At 41.2% G+C, this 24,449-nt stretch overlaps 1 protein-coding gene and 1 long non-coding RNA gene across 2 annotated transcripts in view; one reads left to right on the forward strand and one right to left on the reverse strand.

Annotated features, from left to right (window-relative positions):
• The window catches only part of LOC133665664 (uncharacterized), a 174,174-nt gene extending 149,905 nt beyond the window's left edge, over positions 1 to 24,269 (reverse strand). The window contains exon 1 of the long non-coding RNA XR_009828804.1: positions 23,593 to 24,269. This is a non-coding gene — a long non-coding RNA (uncharacterized LOC133665664). The remainder of the gene's footprint in view (positions 1 to 23,592) is intronic.
• LOC107996741 (SAGA-associated factor 29-like) overlaps positions 23,064 to 24,449 on the forward strand; it is a 228,286-nt gene continuing 226,900 nt past the window's right edge. The window contains exon 1 of the mRNA XM_062070986.1: positions 23,064 to 23,336. The gene's annotated coding sequence lies outside the window, so the exon portion shown is untranslated. The remainder of the gene's footprint in view (positions 23,337 to 24,449) is intronic.

The following is a 24,449-nucleotide window of genomic DNA, read 5'->3' on the forward strand; positions in this document are numbered from 1 at the left end:
GACATTTAAATATCCAATAAATTATAAATATACGCGAATAAGATTTGAGAGGAAAATTGTAATAATAATCTCAAGAGTATTTTTCTGCTTTGATCTATTATACTGTCCATTATTTTCTATCGATGTTGACGGGGCGGATATACGGTTAATCCATTTCATCAAAAGGATAAACAATGGTTCGAAGATAGGAGGAGGATCAATGATCGTATACAGAGGTCAAAGATCGTTTTCTTTTTTCTTTTCATCTTCTCTCCCTCGACGCACGGTGGCTGGCGGGTTTGCACGAGGCGAGAGAAAGGAGAGGACGAAGGAAAGGAAAGGATGCACCCTTCGAGCGTAATTCATTGTCCTGGTTGCACGCCGTACGTATTTCCTTGCAGAGGCGCATTATCCAGATAATAGCATCCGAGATGATCATCTCGGATGACCATGCAACGGTTGACCTTGCCGCTTTAAAATGACACGCGCGGGTATCTCCATCTTATTTTAGATTCAATAAACAGTACATATTTCATGCTTTATCCGAAGGTCTTTCGTAATTCAAGGCTGCCGCGCAACCGGTGTACCGACCGTGTGAAAGATTCTGGCGAGAATGAACTAACTTTTTTTTTTTATAAATATTATATTTTATATCTTGGTTGTAAACTGTAAATCCGTGCACTGTGACTAACTATCTGCGATTTGCTTTCGATTCGCTTTCGTTTCGCTTTCTGCAAGTTTTTTTTTCAAAGGTACGAGCAAATTCCTAAGATTTGAAAAAGAAAATATTTAATTAAGATTTGGAATAGATAAAAGGGAACATAGTGTAAATATCGAGTTATTTGATATCAAACCGGAATGTAGTTATATATAATAATTGCGACAAAGTTTTCAAAGGAATTATTTTTGTGTTAATAAAAACGAGGAATAATAGTTCGAGTAACGCGAAGTCGCAAAAAGAAAAGAAAGAAAAAAAAAAGAAAAAAAAAGAAAAGAAAAAAATCGTTAATAAAATATTTTATAGTTTGAGAGTTAGTGGCGAGACTACCCCACACCGCGTGTCTCATAAATAAAATTTATTATTCATTAGTAATTCTTCTACACCCATTACACGGAACGTGCTTCCATTTGCCGAGAATAAAACGTGTATTTCATCCACTTTTTTCCCTCCCCTCCATCACAGTCGCATTGACTCCACCCTATCGGCCAGTCCAGTCTTTCACCCTGTCAATTAAGGGTTAATAACTTGTTTTTAGCCTCGACTAATTGATTCCAATTTTTCTCATTTGCCACGAGACCAGGACTGGGCGCGCCTGGAATGTATCGGTTTCCAGTCTCCCGTTCGTTCTAGAAACGATTTCTTTCACGATGTTAGAAACTCGTGCGTACTTCATCTCCGCCTAGCTAAATGTCCTTTGTGTCGTTCCGCTTTATGAAAGTGAACGTGTCCCGATCTATATGTATCTATATATATATAAACGGCTGGCAATGATTCAGGTGTATATAAATTGCACTCGACTCGCTTGAAATTTTCCAGAAAAAGAATTTTCGGATAATTTCGTCATACGTATTCAACGATAAACCGTAACGGTGGTTCAAACAATGTTACATCTGGACCATTCCCTTGCCAACTTCCCTTTGAATCTCTATATCCGTGCAACGTCGTCGAGTTGTCTTCGATCTCTATTCCCAGCTTCGTTCCAGATGTAACAGGAGTTACATATTTTATCCATTGTGGCGAAAAAGTCCACGATTGGAGGCTGCTAAACCTTGAGGGAAGGAGAGGGAGAAAGAGAGGGAGAGATGGAGAAAAAAGGCGTTGGAGAGTGTAGGCAGCGAAATACCGAGGACCTTGTGGCTCTCGATCCACAACTGCGATCCTTACAGTTTCCATTTGCCTTATTGACACACCTACGTCCGCGTTACGTCCGCACGGTAACCGATTCGAGGATAACGTACGTTTCATAATAAAATATCATTCGATGCGTTCAGACGGTACAGACGGCGGTATTTTATTCTCTCTTTCTCTCTCTCGTGACATCGCGCACTCTCCGTGTGTTTTAAATCGTGTTACAAAGTTCACCGCTAACTCGCCTCGCGCGCCTCTAAATAACGGAATTCAGATATTTCATTAAAATATGCGCGACAGCCCGACTATTCTCTCCGTGGATCGTGTGTCGACCATTCCACTTATTTCTATTACGGTAAAAGCGTCGCCGATCATCGTTATTCTCGATACGATTCGACGAATGTGGTGTTACACCAAGTTTGCGCGTTGGAGATATCGATTTATGCACTCGTACGTGGTGTTGCTTAGGATTGTCGTAAATTTTACGTTAAAAAGTTAGAAATTGAAAATTAAGGAGGTGTTGAGGAGGTGTTCGCATTTCAATTTCGAAAGTCGGCCGAACCTAGGAAAATTTAAAGATCCGATTAATTTGAAATTTTACGTCCATCCAGTACAACAAACGAGAGGATCGTTTACTCGAAGAACTTCTCAAAAAGAAGAAAAAAAAGCTACGTCACCACGTTGCTAAATATAAACCAACTTGTACACAATATTAATCCAAACATCATAATAGAATATTCACGAAGGAGATTCATCCTTCTCCGTTCGTAACTCACCATGACACCACGAAAACATCATCGCGCCGAATGTTGCTCGCTGTCATCAGCGAGACAAAGCAAGCATAATCAAACATTCGTATCGAGGCGGGTTTGTTACCAGCCTCTCGTTAATAACCGCGCAACGAAAACCGTAAGTGGGTACCAGACCAGATCCGATCTCTGCCAACATCTTTACGCGCCAACTCCTCTTAAGCGAATCCCACCTACGTGCATTGTCACACTAATAGATACGCGCATTTTCATGCGTACCGAGGCGACGACGACATTAACTCGACGCAATATCCCATTGACCAACACTCGTCCCCACTATGCAGCAGCCGCTAATAATAATCGCCGGAAATAATAATACGACGACGACGATAATATTAGCCTCGTACACATGGGTTGACGATGGTCGAAACCGAAAGATGCCAGAAACGCGATACGTTCTCATACACGTTTTGGTTCAGCTTAGAATACGAGCATCGATTCTATATTCTCGTTCTCGGTCGGAAAATCGTGTCCCTGGTATATTTCAAAGTGTGCGTAAGATGACGGCGACGATTATTAAAAAAAAAAAGAAATCCGCGAGTTGGGAACCGTTGCGTTAAACAATCGCCTTAATCTTCCTCCTCTGTCCTCCTCCGATCGTTCAAACTCTTCTCCCTTCCACCCCTTCTTTCAAATCCTTCTTTAAAATGCAGCATGCAGTGGCCCGCGGGGTTCGCCAGGTTCGTCCTCCTCCTCCTTCTCGAATCGCGTTTTGTTCATCACGCTGTTCCCCGTATTCACCCAGTGTTTGTGTGCACTTATATACCTACGCGTTCGAAGTAAAGCCAGCCAAGCGACTCCCACGTACGTAAATACACCGGTCGCTGTAGTCCAATACGAGGAAACGGTGCCGAGATTATGCCCGCGCGTCTATGAGAAAGCGCAAGGAATAACCGTGGAGTGGCGCAGATAAGGGCTGGCAGGAAGATGAGACGGGAGGATGGGGCGAAAGAGAGGCGGGCGGGAGGGCGATGGGGCTATATGCAAGTACTAAGTGAGTTATGGGGCTCGAGCAGATATATCAACTCCTTCATTTCCGCCGCAGACTCGGCTGGGTTCCTCGGCTACGGTAAGCCTCGTCTCTCGTTCAACCTCGTCGGTCCCCAGACGCGCGAGCTTTCCACGGGGGTGATTCACGGATTTTCGGAGGGTCGAGTAAGTCGAGCACGCCGGGGAAATGAACCGTTCGACCAAGAAAATATGCATCTTGTTTTTATGGGCCGCGCGTGTAGAGATTCGCGCAAGAAGTATATTTTTCCCCTGCATACCGGTTGAGAGATCCTCGGAATCGGATTCGAGAGGGGCAAAAAAACGGGCATGGAAATCGACGAGATTGGATGTAATCAGGATGTTAGATCCTGATAAGAAGCGAAATTCTCAACGTGATACGGTAATGCGTGTAAAAACATCGTGGTTTCTTTCCCCCCCTATTATGTTTCGCGCGTCGATACCTTTCGATTCGTCGTAGGGGAAAGAATAACGGCGGAGGAAGTAACGTCGCAAAAACGTTGAAACATAGTGATCAGTATAAACTACATTACCGCGTAACGTTGAGCGGTTGGAAACGTGTTCCATTTTGATGCGCGTTTTATTATTAAGTACTATTAGAATCTCATCTCATTTATCTCCGTTTTGATGAAGTTTGTTCAATATTCTCGATCGATCTATTTTCTCCTCGATTTCTTTGGGGGTTTTTAAGAATTTAAGTAAAAGATAGAAGAAAGGAAAGACAGATTAATCGTTCGATACACAAGATTGAATCTTATAGTTAATTGAAATGATTTAAAAGTTTATTTATTCGTTGTTGAAGTAAGGAATCGATCTATTTTCCATTAAATATACATATGGATACGTGTATTAGTTTTAAAGTATAGATGCAATAATAGTTTCTGGCCTGAAAAAATATATACGTATATAAAAACGTAATATTACTCTTACATTTTACCGTGAATATTTGAACATTTTTAATATTTTCATGTCAACAAAGTGTCGTGTTCTTGTATTTATAACTGAATTTTTTCTCCTTTCCCGTGCTGTGTTTCTTATAATAACAAAAACATAAGATTTCGAAGAACGTATCGTATTATAAAAAAACAAATTTATCGAGAGAGAAATAGAAAAGAAATAGAATCGATCATGTTTTTTACTATCGAAGGAAGAACCGTGGAAATATAAATTTAACTTAACTAATTTCACAAAACCTCGTCTCACTGACTTATCCCAAGCTCCAGACGCGATTCTTGGAAAAACGTAGTACGTGGTATTTTCAAGAAAAGAAAAAAATGTAGGTCGATTGAATCGTGCGTTCATCGCAATCTTCGTAATTCATAATCTTTATACCGTTTTAACCACTTCGAGTCTCTTATGTCTCGCGACGACCAATTGAGATATCGAAAAGAAACAAAAAAAGTCCCCTTTTCTCTATCCTCTTGAGCGTGCTTTAATTAATGACATTCTAATAATAACCAACGACACTTCCTCGACTCGACCCAATAATCGAGACTTTCATGTCCAGATACCCCCCGTTAAATTATCCCGAGCTCGCAAGAACAGGGCGAATTTCGAGCCAACCAATACTCGATCTCTCGTACTCGATCAAACTTCTCTCCAGACGGAAGCCCGTTACATTATTTAAACCTTAATTCGTGGAAGCATCGATCGATCGGTCACCCTTTTTTATTTCATGGCGGAAATGAGTTGCGCGGAATCTTTGTACGGTTACATAATGGAAAGCGTAATTCCAGCAAGGATGCAATTTCGATGTATCGAATAAAAAAGCGCGGACGTAAATCAAGAGTGGCCGTCCTCGCGGAGCAAAGTGGAAAGGGTGGTCGGCGTCGCGCCGCGCCGCGCCGCCTCGAGGGTAGCCGATCTTCGCTTATCGCGATCTAGACAAATTGCAAGCGGGCCGCTATCAATTCGGTTGGCGCGAAAATTAATGCGGGACGCCGTTGGCGCCGCCTGAAATTCCACTACATTCCCACGAGTTTCTCCTTCGCGATAAAGAATCGAACAACGCGCATCTTGCCCCTCTCTTCGAGTTCCTGAAACCGCCGACAAATTCGCCGACAGGTAGGTCCAATTTGTCAACGATCTTTATTTCGACAACCGCTTTCTTGTCCAACCTCCGAATTCCGAGGCTTCCGGCTTTCTTCGAAATTATTATTCAAAAATACGCGGTATTTCCTCCGCGAGCTCGAAAGTGAGATGCGAGTTCTTTCCTCTTTTTTTCCCCCCTTTTTATTACTCTCGCTCCTCGAGAATCTTGGAATCTTACGTCGGACCTCCTTCTTGGAAAGAGAGGCATAAGTTTTCGCGGCAAGCAGAGGATCTCGGGTTTCTCGAACGCGTCCTAGCCAATTCGGTATTAACGCCGATGATTGAGAACTGACGTGTTGGATATACCGGCGAATTTTGTTCAGAAGTCGGCGGGAGGGGAGGGGAATCCGCGCGTTCTTAAGCCGAAAAACATTTGTGGCAATGCTAATTTTATTTTTCACACTCGGCCGGCTGGATATATGGTCCCGTCGTATTTAAAAATTTGCATAATGGTTCCTTGACATGTTTATGTACACACGTCGCCCTCCCCACCCCTCGCCCGCTCGCCGTGGGCCCGTTGCTCGCGCGTGCGTGCCGTAAGCGGACGGAGGCCGTCCGTATGCGTTTCGTTTCCAGTCTACGAGAGGACGAAATATAACGCGTCGCGAGTGGCCACGGTGCTAAGTCCTCCGGCGCGGGGCCTCCCCAGGGATTAAAAAATCCCTCCATTGTAGTTGGAGATCGTAAATACCCGATTTGTCCGGCGGGGACCACACCACGGGCCAAATATTCGCCCTCGGTGCTCTTTCCACCGTGATCGCGCTTCTCCCATCTGACCACGATGTCTCTTGGACGCCCCCTCCTGGGCACCCGGCTCGACTCTAAGCCCAGGGGGAAAGGGGTGGCTTAAATCTCCGAATGGTTGCGCTTTTAAGCGCTTAATCGCCCGCCAATACGATTCGGCAAACGATACTCTTGGATGCAGTACGGTACGATCGGAAATGGTATCGTGGATTTTACCTCTCTAAAATTATCCCGAGTTTTGGCTTTCCAACGTTAGACGATGTGAATGATAATAAGGATTATCGATCGGGAATCTATACAGTTTTGTAGTACAGGCAAATCGTTATACTTCTTAATTGCATCGAGTTAACAGGAACGTTTCGATGGAAGAGAAGATGGAAAAGGAATTGATAAAAAGCATCACGCCCGATCACTTCTCAAATCGAACGGGGAATCATCGCGGCCGAGTCCCATCCCCGAATGACTTAACTAACGCCTCTCGCTCGAGGCATGTTGTTCGAGAATCGAGCCGTCACGCAAGAGATCACCCACGGCAACCATCGGAGATTTAAACGTTCGATAAGAATTTCGTAACGCCTCGGAAATTGCAATTTTTACCCTGCATAAATTAACCGATCGATTTAGCGCCGCTAATTCGTCGTCGAGACTCGCGTTAAACAATCGGTCGAACGATAGTTCCAGGTTTCGCGTCGATGAACCTTCGAAGCCAATCATCCTCGTCGAATCGATGACGCGCCTATTTCGGTAATCTATTCACGGAAGCGACGCCGTCCAATCAGAGTGCTTGTTATTCCAATACCGTGGATTACGCCGATCGTGGAATCTCGGCGTTCATCTCGAACGATTCGATTGCAGCGGGCCGATCGATCGATCCGGCCGTGGATCGGATCTAGGAGATACGTTGGCGAGATTTCTTTGGAGGTGGGCGTTCTCCGCGTGGCCGGCAGGCACGCAATTTACAAGTTAAGCGTTTTCGATTCGGCCGCGGCTCGCTCCAGAAGAGATGATTCCGCGCAATGGAAACGAAACACGACTCGCTCGTTTCGTACGAGTCATTTCCCGGCCCGCATGCATGCACCCGGCCACCAAAGGGACGGCGTGCACGTGTGACTGATGATCATCGCGGAGCCCACGATTTAATTTCACGGGTATACACCGGCGGAATGACTTCGTCTCGTGTTGCGGCGGGGTGTTGATCGATTTCTCGATTATCGATAACGCGAGCCTTCCTACGAGGCGATCTTTAATTGCTCAACCTTTTTCATATGATATATATATACATGATCGAAGTTTTGTGAGATACAAGATTCGGATCTGCAAAAATCGATGATCGAATGCGTTTGGAAATTTTGGAGTAAAGTAGTGGTCTCGTTATTCAAGTAATATTGTATTAAGAATGAATTTCTGAAAGCATTGGCTTAAATTATTTTATACTGTCATTCTTTCATCTGTATTTGTAAAGATTAAGAATCGCAGAATGATCGATGATCGAGAAATTAATATTCCCCCCGAGACGAGACGAAATCATCGATTCGTATTTGTTATTTTAGAATATCGAGATATTTGACGTACGTTTCAGTTGAAGAACAAAAATTTTCCAAAGTCTGAATATCGAAGAAAGGTTTCAGTATCCGAGGGGAGTCAACTTTCAATCAGAAATTTCTAGTAAATCCTAGATTCCGTTGTAAGAGGATATTATCGTTAATAACTGACTGAAACAGAGCATCCTCTAAACTTAGCTCGTGAAATTTAATGTCTATCACGGCGAAGCCGTCCGATATAGAAGTTCTTGATACGTCGCTCGAAATTTGACTATCCTACTTCCTAAAAGTCTTTGTGCAATCTCCGTTAATCCTCGATTATTTCAAAAATGAACTAAACTTAGCCTCTCTTCGAATTCAATCCCTTCGAAAAAGAAAACTCTATTTCGCTACGTAATCGCGTCTACTCTTGGATCAATTTTAAAACGAAACACCTACATTACTCAACAACAGGAGAGGACACCAACATGATTTCAAGCATCCACTTTCAGGAAGTGTTTCCCACACGATGCAGGCGCGCTCTCATAAATGCATCGCTCGTTGGCGAGAAATGAGCGAAGGATACGAAGAAAAAGGAAAAAGATGGGTGAGATTCGACCGGTCAACGCTTGGGGCGCACCACGCCCCGCGTACACGCGTCAATACGGCGTGTATATACTTATTCATAACGCGGTTGGCGAGCAATAGAGATAAGGGGTTGGTTGCGGGTGGAAGCAGGATAAGGAGGCGCGTGTACGCGCGTATGCGTTCCATTCCTCTGCCATTCGATCACCTCCATATCCACACACGTATAATTAAGAGCCCTAAATCGCGCGAGATCGAGGCTCGAAAGGCGTGCCCCATTCTCGACCACCTATCCTGTTGTTTTCCTTCTCCAGCCCTCCAATTTACACCGTCCGTGCCCGTTATACCCTCTCTCTTTCCCTCTCTCGCCGTGCAACGAATTAAACCGATTAACGAATCCACGCCTCGCCTGGTTTTCGAACTGAAAAAAATCGAATGTATTAGATCGAACTGTAAAAATGTCTCCTCCTCGTCCTTCTTCAAAAGCGTACCACCTCTCCATCGATAAAAAAATCGATATCGAAACACATTCTTCTTCGATACCGCCGTAACAAAGCTCGTCTTTTGATCTCGTCTTTTACCTCGTACAAATCCATCGATTTCCACAAGCGGCGGGTTAAAAGGGAAACGCAAACGAAACGTAAATCGAGAGATTCGATCGCGCGTGAGAAGAGAAGGAAGGAGGGAACGAGAAGAATGGTTGGAGGGCGAAGTTCCGGGGCGATGTAATCCAGTTCGCGGGCATCATCTCCGCCGAAGGGGAGAGAGAGTGTCGAAGTTTTATCGGGAGGTGGGTACGCGTGGAGAGAAACGGGCCGATTGATTTATAATGCGAAATGGATTTCGCGAGGAGGAGGCAACGACAGCCAGCGTTGGGCTCGATTAATCTTGGATTTATAGCTGCAATTATCTGTCTACGAATATTCGAGAGGGATGCCAGGAGGGGGGAGGGATCATCGTTGGGTGGAAGGAGTGGAGGAAGAAAAAAAGAGAAAAATAGGCAGAAAGGGGAAAGCAATCGGCAACAGACAATTTATCGCGCTTTAAACTATTTCATTTCAAACCGTACAACGTTCGATTTGGCGAATGGCAAAGCACGAATGTATCGGATACTCCTCGATACGAAAATTGATAAACGCAATGAGTGGGGTCGTTCAATTTGAAGTGACTATCTCGCGACAGAAGAGGGAATAAGAAGAGAATCCAAGTGTGCGCGATAGTTAATTGACCGCACTGTAACTACTCTTATCGAGGAAATAATCGATCTTTCCTGATATCTCTCGTGATTAACTCCCGGCGAAGTAAAGCGTGAATTCCGAGTTAACAGAAAACGTGCAAGTAATGCTACTTTACGTTCTATTAATTAGACGTAATTTCTCCTAACACTCGGTTAAAGTCAAAGCTAACTTCGTATATACGTAGTAAACGTTCATTGCAAAGTTGTCGCAGCAGCTTTCAATGTTTTCTATATGATCGCGTAAAACGTCGTGTCATTCGCTTGAAAAATAAGAAACGAGATTATTATCACATCTTGCTAAATATCAAACTTTCATCACTCGATGCTTCGCCGCACGAATAGCCTAGAGTCTGGAACACTCGTACGAAGTTGTCTGATCCGTAATGAGCATGACGAGTGGATGCGGTGGGTGGGCTGCAAGAGCGAACGAGTTAGAAGCAACCGGATAGTAACATGTTTCCCTTGAAAGCACGTAGACAATTTCTGCTATTCTAAATATTCGCTACATCTTCCTTTACGAATCAATTTCAAATATGCATGCATCGAGCAATAACGATAAAAATTCTTGTATTCTTGTCTTCACCGCATCGTCCAATTAAATTAAACGGAACGAATTAAGAAAAATTTCTCAGAAATTGAAGTAGTGTTTATTGCAAATCTCATACCCGTGATCGTTTTAATCGATTAACCCTGCGGGGATCACGTTGAATACTTTCTATGTTGCTGCTATAAAAAGAATATTGTTATTTAAGCAAGTTTAACTCGCAGGGATGTTCGACCCGAAGCTTCACCGTATTTCTACGATTCAAGGATACAGATCCATCAAGAGGATGACGACATCAACGATACACTTTCACTCGAGCTGTTTAGAAAGATTCCTGCAAGAGGAGCAACGTCTAAAGACGCTTGGAAATCCAGTGCAAAGCGTTTATCTCGGCGAACGAGCCAGCGCATGGTAATCACGTTCAGACGTAATCGTAAAATTAGCATAACTCCCTTTCGTCTGGTCAATAGTCGGTGAGAATCGAGCTGTGTCAGGTGAACGAGACTAGAACAACCTTGACTTCGTATTATTTGTCTGGCACGTAAGTTCGAATTTATTTCTTCAGCTCCGTATCGAATGTTGTACAAATATTTCTACGGTTTATTCTTAAATTTCGTATTTGAAAAATGAATTCGATCCTTCAAAATCCTTTTCTGCGTGCGAAATTCTATTATATCTTATAATCGATTAAATCTTAATTTTTCCGTGTATTAAAATTTAGAGAAAAAAAAAAGAACGAGATCTTGAATTTTCTCATTCTGAAAATTCTCGAATTCCTGAGAATAAAGATTCGAAACGATCGGCCGACAGTATAATTATCCTAGGACAGGCCAAGAGAAACAGCGTAGATGTTGGAAACTGGCCGGAACGATCACGAGACAATGCTGTACATTGCCTTTGAGACGAGATTCCGTGGCTAGACGAATCACGCGCCGTCCGTTCTTATTACGTTGTAAATCTCCGACAAGATTTCCGATTATTCCTGATTCCAGGGCGATCCGATACAATCCTTTGCCTCGGCAATTACACGTCTAGTCGTTGGTCGTTTTCGATTCCACGATAGTCAATTAGAAGTGGCCGATTAATTGCTACTCGAGAAATATCTTGAAATGCAAAATGTTTTATGACGATTGGAAACGTTTCTTCGTTCTATCCTCTTTGAACCCGTTGTCTCATCCATCTCTCACAACGACAAACAATTTCGCTTAACGGACGTGCTTTTTTCCCTCTCCTTTCTTTTTTTCCCTAACCGATAACTAAAACATAATAAAGCGTAATTAAGCGTCTTAATCTAACCTATTCGAGAGTTGTTGCATCATTTCCCGGCGATAATTACATTCGTTCGTTAAAGCTGTTGTAACAAGTATAATATAATTTAAATCTGATTTTCGTGGCGTGGAATGAATCTGTACGACGAATAAGAATGATGTTCTTCTTCTCTGTTCCAATTGACGAATAGCAAGCATTTAGAAACGCGCAAAAGAGATTGAGATTGATTGTTCCCGTTCATTTCTCCCCGAGAAGCGTATCCAAATGGATTACGAAAATGTAGGCGGTCCATCATTCTATAATATTTACGAATGATTAATATTATGGGAATTGGAAAATTTACACGATATAAACGAAAAACGCTTCTGCGACGATTCTATCAGGATTATTACTTCAAGATCCCAGGAACGACGATGATCAATTCTCCAAGGAATTTTTTTGTGTATTTCCTCTTCTCTTTCTCGCCAAACATTCGCGATTCATTAGTCGGGAGCGGAGTTTCGTTTCATCGCGAGAACACGATTCGCGATCGCGCGATTCATCGATCATAAAGGCGAGAGCAAGGGATTGGACGCGATTCACGGTTATTCCGGTTATGCGTGGATCGGCCTCTCGTAACTCGCGTTGCATCGGTTCGCATGGCTCGCGAGTATTAAGCGCAAATTAAGCCCGGTGCCGCGATAAATACTTGGTTGGAAGGCCATCGGGTGACGCGTGTAACTAGATCTCGATGCTGCGTGCGGAGAATGCGAGCAGTGGCCGCTCCGAGGGTTGCTCATTTTATCGTAAAATAATGCCTCCGTACGGGGATCGCGAGAGTCCAAGAATCGCGAGCGTGTTCGCAAAACGTATTTAGAAGCGGTTACCTTACTCTTTCAACGATGATTGGGTCCGTTTGTTAAGAAACAGTCATAACTTAGACTGGTAACAAAATCCTCGAGCAGGATTTCGTTATATTACGCTACTAAATCCGTTCTCTTGTTCGGGTATTACACCGAATATATACCACGGCATATATGCACGTAGGTAAGATGGTGGTTACCTTCTACCAAGTCTGCCCTCGTTCCATTTAATCGAAAAATCCCGTGATAAATGATAAAATGTTCCGAAGATAAAGTCTTATTGCGAGACACTCGTTGACCGATATTATTCTTTAGGATAATTCCTGCTATAAAATGTCCCCTCTGAATTTATCCTTTCTTTTTTTTTTTTTTTCTCTTTTTCACCTCGTTTCGATACGACGAGCGCGACGGGTTGGAAATTTATACCATTTCCACCGACGTGGTGGGCGATTAAGAGCATCCACTCGACGAGGTAAGACTTTCGCATGGAAATGTCCCCCCATGCCTCCCCTTCCCCCATCTCGCGTCCTCCCTTTAATTCCAAGGAGCTGTCGAGACGAGGAGAAGTTTTCAGTGTTTTCACGGCGCGCTCTCGGACGACCGGGTGAGCTCTATTATAATCTGGACCTGTATTTCTGACTGACTTCCACAGAGCCGGACCCCCTTGCAGAATTGAGTCGAGGCAATGAATAATTCATCCGCGGAGACGAGAACTGAAGCGAGCAGGAGAGGGGTTTACAACAAGGAGAGGGCTCCGTTTAATGCGATACACTGGTTAAAGGCGCGGCGATTCACTGAATAAAATTTCTGATTGACCGGTGGCAATGCTTGGTGACGCTGGTAGTTGGCGGACGGACAAGAAAGCGTCGACTCATGTACACCGTTGATACCCTCCCTCTCCCTCTCTCTTCATCCCCTTTAGCAACTCGAGCTACTTGTACGGATTCGGGGATTTAATCGAGCATTAATGACGGATTGAAGGAAATTCTTAACGCGGTCGACGGCTCCCGGCCTCAATTATTTAAGCTTGCCGATCGAGTATTCAACGCTTTCAACCGGCGCCTTCGTTTTTCAACGAGGGACGAAGCCGCCTCCTTCTAATTGGACAAGTGTGTAAGTTAAATGCCGGGTTAAAATAAATAACCGGGTATATACAAAATGGTTTCGAGTTTTCGTATCTCTCGTCTCGACGAGGAGGAGGGGGAACGACATCGTAAAATCCGAGAGAACAAGGAACGGCTCTCTATCCTACGAGTCTCCTACGAGTCTCTTACTCGAGAGAACCGTAAAAGAAACCACGCGTCGTCGATCTCATTAGCCGTTCTCATACGCGAAGATTGAATTCATCCGAGGACACCGTCTTATTATGAAACGATATCATCCGCTGGACTCGCCATGTTTCCAACCATTTCCCCCCTTCCCTCCCGCCATCGATGTACCTGTTTTCGCGCTAATAGTAATTTCCTGGCAGCAAGGAAACCCTTTCGCGGCGCGCGGCCGGGCAAACAGGGTGTAAACGAACAATCGGGCCCTTTCGATAACATCAGCCCATTTACGGTTTCCCGTTCCTTCTTCTATCCGTTACCGCTGCGACCTGAAAGGATACACAGGAAGGAGCTGTCGTCCGCGGTCTAGGCTTTTACTAGAAAATGCACGCTTCTTTGCGCATCAGCCGAGCGTTAGGAAAGGCGGGAAGAGAAAGAGAAAGAGGAAGAGAGAGAGAGAGGACACGGGTCCTCTCTGTGGGAACAACAGGGTAACCGAATACACAAACGGAAACCCCCGATGCGAGAGAAGGCAAAAGCCTCTCTCGTCCAACGGACGAGCTCGAGGTGATGGCTCGTGTCAGTTCACCTTATCTGACCGCGACTATCTGCCATTATTTCTTTTCACGCTGCCACGCTGGCGTCGGGCACTCGTAAGGCCTCGTCGGTATCCGATCTGCGAGACCGATGGTTCCGATCGATCGGTCAAGCCCATCGTAACTTTGATCCATCTCCCCAACCCCCACGATTTTCCTTCGATTCTTTCTTTCTCTCTTTCTTTCTCGCCTCTGTGTCCATTTTCCTGATCTTACCGAACTCGAGATCATCGTTGAATTCCACGATTTGGAGCATGAATAATCTCTGGACGTTACTCGATTCTCGTTACTCTATCCAATCTTTTCCAAATATCTATAGCTGTACCGCCGAATCGGCAATTCATCAATTCCTATTATAATAGACAGGATTTGGAAAGCGACTTTCACTGTGTATTTAATTGAATTCCATACTACGCATTCCTCCTATTTATCACAGTCCTCCACAGGGCTCCGTTATATCGCTTGCAAATTTGTATCTCTTAGCGTATGAACAACAATTTCTAGATTTCTTTCTTCTTTTTCTGTGAATTTTTTGCCGTTGACAAAGCTTGCGCGGTTCCAGTCGAGGGAACTTCCTTGCAAAACAATCCCAACTCGCTTAATGACAAGTGGTGGAGAACTAGACGATTAGAAACGTCCAACGGATAACTAATGGCACGTTTCGAGGAACGATATCTGCGTACGTTGATCAATTAATTATCGACCGCGGGGTGGAGTCAAAGTATCAAAGTCGGATCACAAAAGGGAAACGGCTTTAATCTCGCGTCTCGCCGCACGATACCTGTACCATGACTGGCAGGACGAAGGGGGGCAGTCATTATCAGATGACACCCATTATTTCATTCGTCCATCCGTTCGATTTAATTACACATTCAATTTGGCTCGAGCTTATCGTAATCGCCCGCGGGTTCGCCCCGATACAACACCCTTAATGACCCGTAATTCTTTCAAACGCGCCTTACTCTTCCACCGAAAATAGATGCAATAGAAGTAAAGTCTATCATTTGCATAGCAATAAACGAGTTTTTGCTCGAGCAGTCTTGTATTCCGTCCCGTAATTATAGGAGAATCAATGTTTCTATTATTACAGCGACCACGAGATTGAGTTTAAATGGTAACGGTGCCTTCTGGCTCTGATCGTAGAAGAGTTTCGAACCGCGACATTCCTTCACGTCCAAAGTTTCCATCGATCGGTATGTAAATCCTTGGATAATACTTGTAATACTTATAAAGGAACAATTTTAAATTAAAGAATTTTCCCAGACGCAACTTACTATTATTTTCCTCGCCTCGAAAGAATATAATTTCGAATTGTTCTTATTATCGATTCTTTATACGCGAAGTGAAGATTTTCCAGAACTTTAACCCGAACAATTTAACCTTTTCCCTACCATCTTCTCTCAGTTTCACGTGTCATCTATTCAAATAGCACACGTGTCGTTTAACCGGAAAGTAGACTCTCCCATTGGGCGTAATATCCATATTCTTGCCATAAAGGCGCTCTTTGTGATCCCGAATCTCCATTATACATACGTTAAGTCCATTTTAACTATCGTGACGATTATTGCCGGTCGGTTGTCCGATAACAAGATCTCCGTTCTATGACACGCCTCGTTGCAATAATTATAACGAACGATGTAACACCCGTGAAGACATTTCGCGTAAGAATGAATAGGGAAGAATGGAATCGTGGCTCGAGGCGCAATTATCACGATTAACTCGAGGAAAGGGAGATCATTCGTCGCGACATCCACTTTTTCCTGTTTTTTTCTTTTTTCTCTCTTTTTCTTTCCCTTTCGTTTCTTGAATGTTCGCGATATAAAGATACATGCCTTTTCAACAGAAGAAAAGTTTCGTACTCGAGATTACGCGTTTGTAGATAGAAAGATAGATAGAATAATGAAAACAAAGAAAAAACGTAATCGTTGTTTTTATTTCGTCCCTTGACGAATTAATTATTCGCCTCTCTTTAAAGAAAAAGAAAAGAATATATCTGGGAGAAAAGAACTAAGGAGAGAAAGATATGAATTAAGTCAAAGTTTTTAAATTGAAACGCGTTGATAAAAATATTCTTTAGAATTTGATTTGATTTTTGAGAAAGAAAAAAAAATGGACAACAAATATCTTTCATTTCAGATAAGCATTATGCCGAAAGCATATTGATCGTGTAGCTGTTAATAAACTGCCGTTTCAATCATCCGATTCTTCATGGTACGTTGAACGTGCGATCATTATAAGATCGTAAGCTTTAATATTTAATCAAAACAAATTAGGTGTTTGGAACAAGGTGCAACGATTCATTGTACACTTCTGTCGAGTGGGAATTCCGTTGGCTACAAACCCGTAACAAGGTAGAACTGTCTAGTTAGATATTAGGGGGAAGGGTGTTTCAGTGGAAACGAGATGTGGCAAGTCGATCCTCTGGCATTTCGAGTATGGAGAACGAGTCTACGTTCGTAATATGCAAAGACTGCATAGTAGTTTCCATCGTGAAACTACAAATGTTAACTCCTCCTTCAAGCATATTTCCTTAATTCCATTTGTAATGCGTTTTAAATTAATTTTTAAATAATATTGATCTCAACTTCATCCACGAACGATATATTTCAATATACACGATATAAACATCTCGAAAATCAAGTTGAAAGGAAAAAAAAAATTGAAAAAACGGAGAGGATTTAAAGAAATTTGATTGAAATATAATTTAGGATACGAGCGCCAACCAGTCATTTGCAATACGTCCTTCCAACGCGAAGAAAAAGACACCTCTCGAAGGAATTTCTTCGCCGTCAACCTTGAACGAAAATAATATCTCAGATATTAACCGATGATCGGTAAAAATCTTGCCAGCATCATTACGCAAATTCGCGTAAGCTACTTGGATCGATGTGCAACGCGTAAACTCGACTCTTGTTGGCTACGTGGTAGCTGTCACGATTGATTAGCGGATTAATCAGAGCGGTGATTTCTTCCGCGTTATGATCGCGAAACACGTCGACTTCGATCCAATCTTCGATTCGTCAAGCCCGAACGTTGTTTTCCCGCTTTTTCTTCACCGCGACCGGTTCATCCTCGTTTTCACCCTCTCCTCAAAATCGAGGCAACCGAGCAGAGTGGCGTTCCAAGTTGTTTCACCGCGTAGTTAATTACCGGCACGCGTGGTGGAACGCGTAGCCACGGCTTTTCGATTTAGATATAACCCATGGGATAATATATCAGCGTTTTAACGGATTTAATCGCCGGTGAATTAAATTCGCGACGCTGTTAATTCGATTAAACGCAGTTTCGCGACGATCGTTTTAAACGGTTAATTAACGCTTCTGTGAGACGAGACTGCGGTTACGTTTTCACATACGGAAATTATGTCGAAAGGATATAATAATATCCTTTCCGTTTAAAGTAAAATTCGCGTTGTTTCTCGCGATTATTGTCCGATTTAATCGAGTCGACATAAAATTTTTGCAACTGCAGCCACTTGCAGCCACTGAAGATTGAAATTATGTCAAAGGTTAAAACATAAAGTAGAGATAACTTTTATTACGTTATTTTTTGTTGTGAAAGTTTTTACAGACGTATAAAATGATTAAAATAATGTAGAAAGTGATATTTGTATCGAAAAATAAATTCCGATATTCCTATCGTTAAACATTTGAATCTCAAGAGGGATTTATTATACATGAAAGATTCCTGAAGAATTTTCCTATTTTCCATCCTGTATCATGTACATATATATTATATACTTCAAATATTTATCTCAATTTATAAAATAGCTCTACAATTTCACAATTTAACTAATAACTTAATAATTTAATATATTTTATGTTCTAAAATTCCAAACGAACTTCAATTTTGATGAAATTATTACAGAACTATTTATCATCGTTTTTGAAAAAAAAAAATAATAAAAGTAAGATAATAAGATCCTTTGACGGTTTCATTCAGCATTCAACTCGGCTTAAAGCCGTCCGTCTGCTGCTAATTAAAAGAGGAATAAAATCTACATGAAAGAGCCATCGAACCAATAAAAGAAAACAATCAATATCTCTTCGCCTTCGATATATAGGCAAAGATTCGTTTCCTCATCAACCTAATACATCCATCTAAATGCATCCAATCGCCGTATTATGCTATCCTTTGCGATCGGTCGATCGCCAGAATTAAACCTGAGACACGGGGAATAGCACGACTCGGGGAATCGGAGTCTGGATGGATCGAGATTCGTAACGGTATGCAATCACGGCGAATGCCGGGGGGAGAGGAGTTTAAATTACCGATTATCGACAATCGAAACTAATTAAAAATGGCGCCGGCGGGAATCTAACCGGCGAGAAAGATTTCCCACCGATGCGAGGAGGCCATTTCTAGGCTAGAGGGACGACGACTTTAAATACCGTATATCCTAAAGGAAGGCGTGGCTCGTGCCTCGTTCCCCGGCTTTTTCTTTCTTCCAGCTACCTCGTCCCCATGCCTTCCACCCTGATCCGCGTTGTACGCGCATAGGTAGCGTCGAAACACGCGTTGGCTTCGACTTTCAGCCTTATACATAAATATCTCGTAAATAACCGAGCGGATAATCAATGTCGATTATAATCATCCACCGCTTGTATCATCCAGCCTTCTCGATCGAACGATCGCTAACCGAATAGGGGATCGAATCTTTTTCTCTACGAATTTCGAGAATCGAATTGTTCGAAACGAATCATTATTAATCGAGAATTTCTATTTGTCCGTGATTTACGTAATTTTTGCGTAAACAGATATTTCGCAAGAAAAAAATTACGTTACGAGTATGAATAATGCGAATGGGGGATTAATTATATTTTTATGTGAAAGTCTCTAAATTATCTTGAAAAATAATTTCTCGTTATTGGAGGGTTAAATTAAACCGTGATACGCCGGAAATTTGAGCACGGAGAATATGCGCGTTATAATTCACGAAGATCGTTAATGCTGCATTGTATTGTGTCATATCGTGTTCCTGCCTTCTCTATGGGGGTGCGGCGGAATGTCTAATCTACCCTCGTACAATCAACGTTCATAGGCAATCTTCCTACTGGCAATCGGCCACGTACGCGTGCATTGTACCGATGACCCATATATTTGCTGTTATGAACCGCGATTAAAAGAAATATGCTCTCCGTTTATCTCATAATCGTGTTATAAATTTTTAACATAAATTAAACCTTGGATCTTTTTTTCTTTAACATAAATGTATATCTCTTTTATTATATCAAAGATATTATCTCGTAACAACTTGATTGAGGGAAAGAAAAACTACTTCGAATGTGATATAACTTCGAAGAACGACTGTTTAAGCACGTTCGCCTCTAAAATAGTTATTAAATCTGAAAATTTTCAGAGCTTGATATCACCACCCGTTTTTTGTTATATCTCTTTATATATAAAGAGCATCATAACGAAACTTTCGTCACGGGGAAGCAAAGTTTAAAAAGGTGGTAAACTTTCTATAATAAACAACAGATAACAAGTCAACGTTTAACCTAGTCTTGCTTACTTAATATCATGAAATTTAAATCATCTTCCTTCCCGATCTTAAATAAATTTTCATAAAATTTCATTTGCTCTAATAAGCAAAAACATCTATAAAAAAATTTTCTCTTCCTTTCAGACGATCATCCCCCCTCCAAAAAAAATATTTCTTAAAATATCTCTTAAAAAGTCATGGATAAATGTTAAGAAGATTGCTTTAACACGATTACATTACAGAATTACCACCATACATTCATCCATATTCCCAAGATCGTGACAACTGCGTAGGACAAACTTCTCCCGTAAAGAAACACAGCTAAGGCGGACTTCACAAGCATCGAACACGAGAAAGATTTCGAGCAGCCTTGTTCCCCTCGCCAAGCCTCTCGTCTCTTATCCTAACGTTTTTGCACATCGACGGTGATCATGGTGGAAGTGATCCGAGCCAGAGAAAAAGTTATCTCTATTAAACGATTTAGTTACGCATGGTCCACGATTTAGACGAAGCCAATTCGCGCTCTCGACTTGTCAATGGGATTCTAACGATTCTTAAGCATCCTTGATTCATACGCCTATTTTTTTACGTTTGCCTACTAGCAACTCGGCTGGACCACCGTCGCGAGGAACAGCCACGAAGAGGAGCACGCGTTCGATCGAACGACCTTCGAAAGGAAAGGAAAGAAAGAAATCGGACCGAAGAGTACGCTAATTAAGGTTGCGCCGCGAACCACGATCCCTTATCGGTAGACTAATCGATCATGATACTCCCCCTACGTTCGGCTAATCGCGTCTTAATTAGTTTTCCATGCCGATCGCGATTCGGAGAATCGGCAGACGTTACTCGTTACCCCGGCTGACGGCTAGGGAATGAGGCAGGACTCGATTACTGGGTGGAATTGAAAGGTCGACGAACTCTTTTTGCTATTTTCGGTACGATAATTTGGAGAGACTTGAACGTTCATTAAGACGATTCCTGGTAAGTGTAGTATATAGGAAGTTCGAAGCTTTAAATATCGAAGAGTTTAAAATAAGAGTTAAATTTTTCATTCAAAGAATTAAGAAAGGAAATTAAGTTTTAACAAGAATTAAAAAATAAAATATAAAAAAAATTATTTGCTAAAATGAAATTTTTGTAATAATTTTATAAAGAAAATTCTATATATTTTTAGATATGAATTATTTTTAACTACACGAAGACTCGATAATTAATAAGAAGATATTTCGAATGAGTATGAATATATAGTCGCATCGCGCTTTCACCGATCCTCTTAATTAACGTAAAATTAGATTTTTGTAAGGAAATTTTTTATATATTGGCACGATATTTCGAGGTTCGATATTTTCTTTAGAAGACGGTCAACGTAATCGCAGGAGAACGAGATCGCAGCCTGGAGGTCGTTCGCGGCAAGACCTCTATTATTCTCGAACTCGAGCGGAATAAGAGTCAGTGAGCTCGAATGTTAAGCCACTCCCACGAACGCGAATACTCCGGAATGCGGAACAATGATTGACGGAAATTCTCTCTGGAACCATCGTCATGGAAAGAATAAGTTTTTTTTTTTTTTTTTTAACTCTGATCTCTGTTCCCGTAGAAATCGTTCGCTTTCTTTCGACATCGGATATAAATCGAACTCCGTAGACTCGTCTTCATCGAAGAGAATCACATAGTCATCCGAGGTGAAATCGTTCGACGATCGGTCGTTTGCATCGAGTATCGAAGATATCGCGCTCGATCGTGATCGTAGATCGATCGATCAACCGAACCCTACGATCTCTGACCACGATAGAAGAATTTTATCAACGATGGTTAAAGTCCAACTTGCCGATTGTTCGCGTGATTCTGCGCTTCGCTTTTTCTTTCGGATAAGTGCATTCCCTTGCTCTGGACGGCGAGAGTTTCTTGTTACGCGAACGCGTCTTGTTAATCGAACGCGACTAATTTGCAAGAACCGATGCGTGGAAGAAATCGAGTCCGAGGATAGAATGATTTTTTGCCAAAATTTCAGGTTAGCGTGATTTCATCTGTGCTTCCCTGAAAACCGCGTTTTCTTTCACGCATTCTTTCGTATTTTTGTTCCGACTTTAATATTTCGAAAAAATTTTTGCCTCGTTAATATTTTTTGATGAATATTTTTCTCTTAAAATGATTTAAATAATATTTATATAGATATTATAAATTAATATTCATAAATAATGTACTAAAAATTGAAAATTGAATATCTAACGTCGAATATAACCTCAATATTCATCATTAAGAAATGGGTAAAAATATTTTATTCAAATGTACTTTTCTAACTATAGATAATAAAAGATCGCAATTTTGCCAATGAGCAAAATGATAAATTCTTCGAAAAAAGATATAATAAGCACGATAAGAAAGGAAAAAAGTAAGAAAATGCTTTTACGAACCTGTGTAATTCCGAAGGCAGGAAATTGCGTCGTTAGCTTTGCACGAAATACTTCGAACTACGTAGTATAATTAGATCTGTACAATGGCACAAATAACTATATGATTTTTATCTTGATGCACAATAAAGAGATTCACAAGTTTGCACAATTCGTCGTCAATTTCATTTCACTTCTTTTACTGATTTTCACGTCACGATGCACGCGTTCCGTACTTTTTCGCGAACCTTCCATCTTTACTAATTTGTGAACACGTTCCACCACGCCCTCTATTCGTTCGAATTAATTCGCGTCCGCCATTTATATAGATATTATAAATTAATATTCATAAATAATGTACTAAAAATTGAAAATTGAATATCTAACGTCGAATATAACCTCAATATTCATCATTAAGAAATGGGTAAAAATATTTTATTCAAATGTACTTTTCTAACTATAGATAATAAAAGATCGCAATTTTGCCAATGAGCAAAATGATAAATTCTTTGAAAAAAGATATAATAAGCACGATAAGAAAGGAAAAAAGTAAGAAAATGCTTTTACGAACTTGTGTAATTCTGAAAGCAGGAAATTGCGTCGTTAGCTTTGCACGAAATATTTCGAACTACGTAGTATAATTAGATCTGTACAATGGCACAAATAACTATGATTTTTATCTTGATGCACAATAAAGAGATTCACAAGTTTGCACAATTCGTCGTCAATTTCATTTCACTTCTTTTACTGATTTTCACGTCACGATGCACGCGTTCCGTACTTTTTCGCGAACCTTCCATCTTTACTAATTTGTGAACACGTTCCACCACGCCCTCTATTCGTTCGAATTAATTCGCGTCCGCCATTAAAAAAGTACGTTAGAAGTGTTACGAAAGACGAAACGAAAGACGCATATAGTGTGAAATTGTAGTGAAATTCGCGCGAACGTGCAAAATAGGTGCGAATAGAATGACGTGTTGTGAAATAATGGCATAGAGATCGACGAAATAAGTGTAGAAATTAATAGGTCAATGTGTTTCTGTGTACACGCCGATACGTGCAGAGCAACAGACAGAAATTCTCGAAACTTCTCGAAACGACCGGATTCTTCTATACGTTACAGGTATGAATAATATTTACTTTATTATCGTTCGTGTGATGATTCATCGTAGTTTTACAGTACATCGCAAAAATCTTTATTGGAAAACAAATTTAATAATCTATATATTAGATTTACGATGAAATAATTTATGATCACTTGAAAAAAATACGCTATAAAAAAATATTACCTATTAGAAAGAGAATAAATTATATTTAAGTAACAAGTATCTTAAGAAATATCGTGAAAAAATTGACGATAATGGCAAAGAATATCATACCTTATACGATGCGAAGATTGTAAGCTTGTAGGTTATGGCGTCCGATAAAATAGGAAGGCACATGTGTAGAATAATTCTTTCCATTGCGTGATATATAATCGTTGAACTTATTGTTCATTTACAGTTTTATTTAATATTATACGAATATTAATACGTATTACACGTTTTCAATTAAAAACGCCACGCATTCAATCGCGATTCGTATTATTGATAATTCGGTGATTATCGATTAATTTATAGCTATCCCGACACTACTAAATACATACGTGAATACACATAATTGAACGTACAAGGAAATTTATTAAGCGACGAAATCTTGCAAGATGTTATCATTTTACCAGATGTTACCGCACAACTGCGCAGAAAAATTATTTAAACGTAGATTTCGGAGATACGTGATTATTGTTCGCGATACCGACGCCCTCTAACGGTTAGTGAATCCGTCGGTTAGGAATAAGCTGTTGATCACGCATTGTGTCGCGTATTACGATACGATGGGTTTATTACATGCAAATTACCGACATATTGCACACTTAAACGACGTTATGCAATTGCCGCGTAACACGTATTCTCTTGCATGTGCGTTGGATGATACTTTGCGTTAAGTCTCGGTCATTATGCACGGCTATAGAAAGATTACACGAGCCATATCAAATAATCATTGTTATTAAATGCGAGCAGAACTGACTACGAATAATCGATGAGACACCTAAAATTCTAAAAATTATAATTCGTTTTGATTCGTAAAAGTATATATTGATTTTGGTACGAAACCATTTGAACTTTTTATTTCTTTTTCAGTATTTCGAAACTTTGATGACAAATTACAATTTATTTCGTTTCGAAAAACTAAATAC

The sequence above is a fragment of the Apis cerana genome, linkage group LG2 (genome assembly GCF_029169275.1).
Source record: "Apis cerana isolate GH-2021 linkage group LG2, AcerK_1.0, whole genome shotgun sequence".
In the NCBI taxonomy this organism is placed as follows: domain Eukaryota; kingdom Metazoa; phylum Arthropoda; class Insecta; order Hymenoptera; family Apidae; genus Apis; species Apis cerana.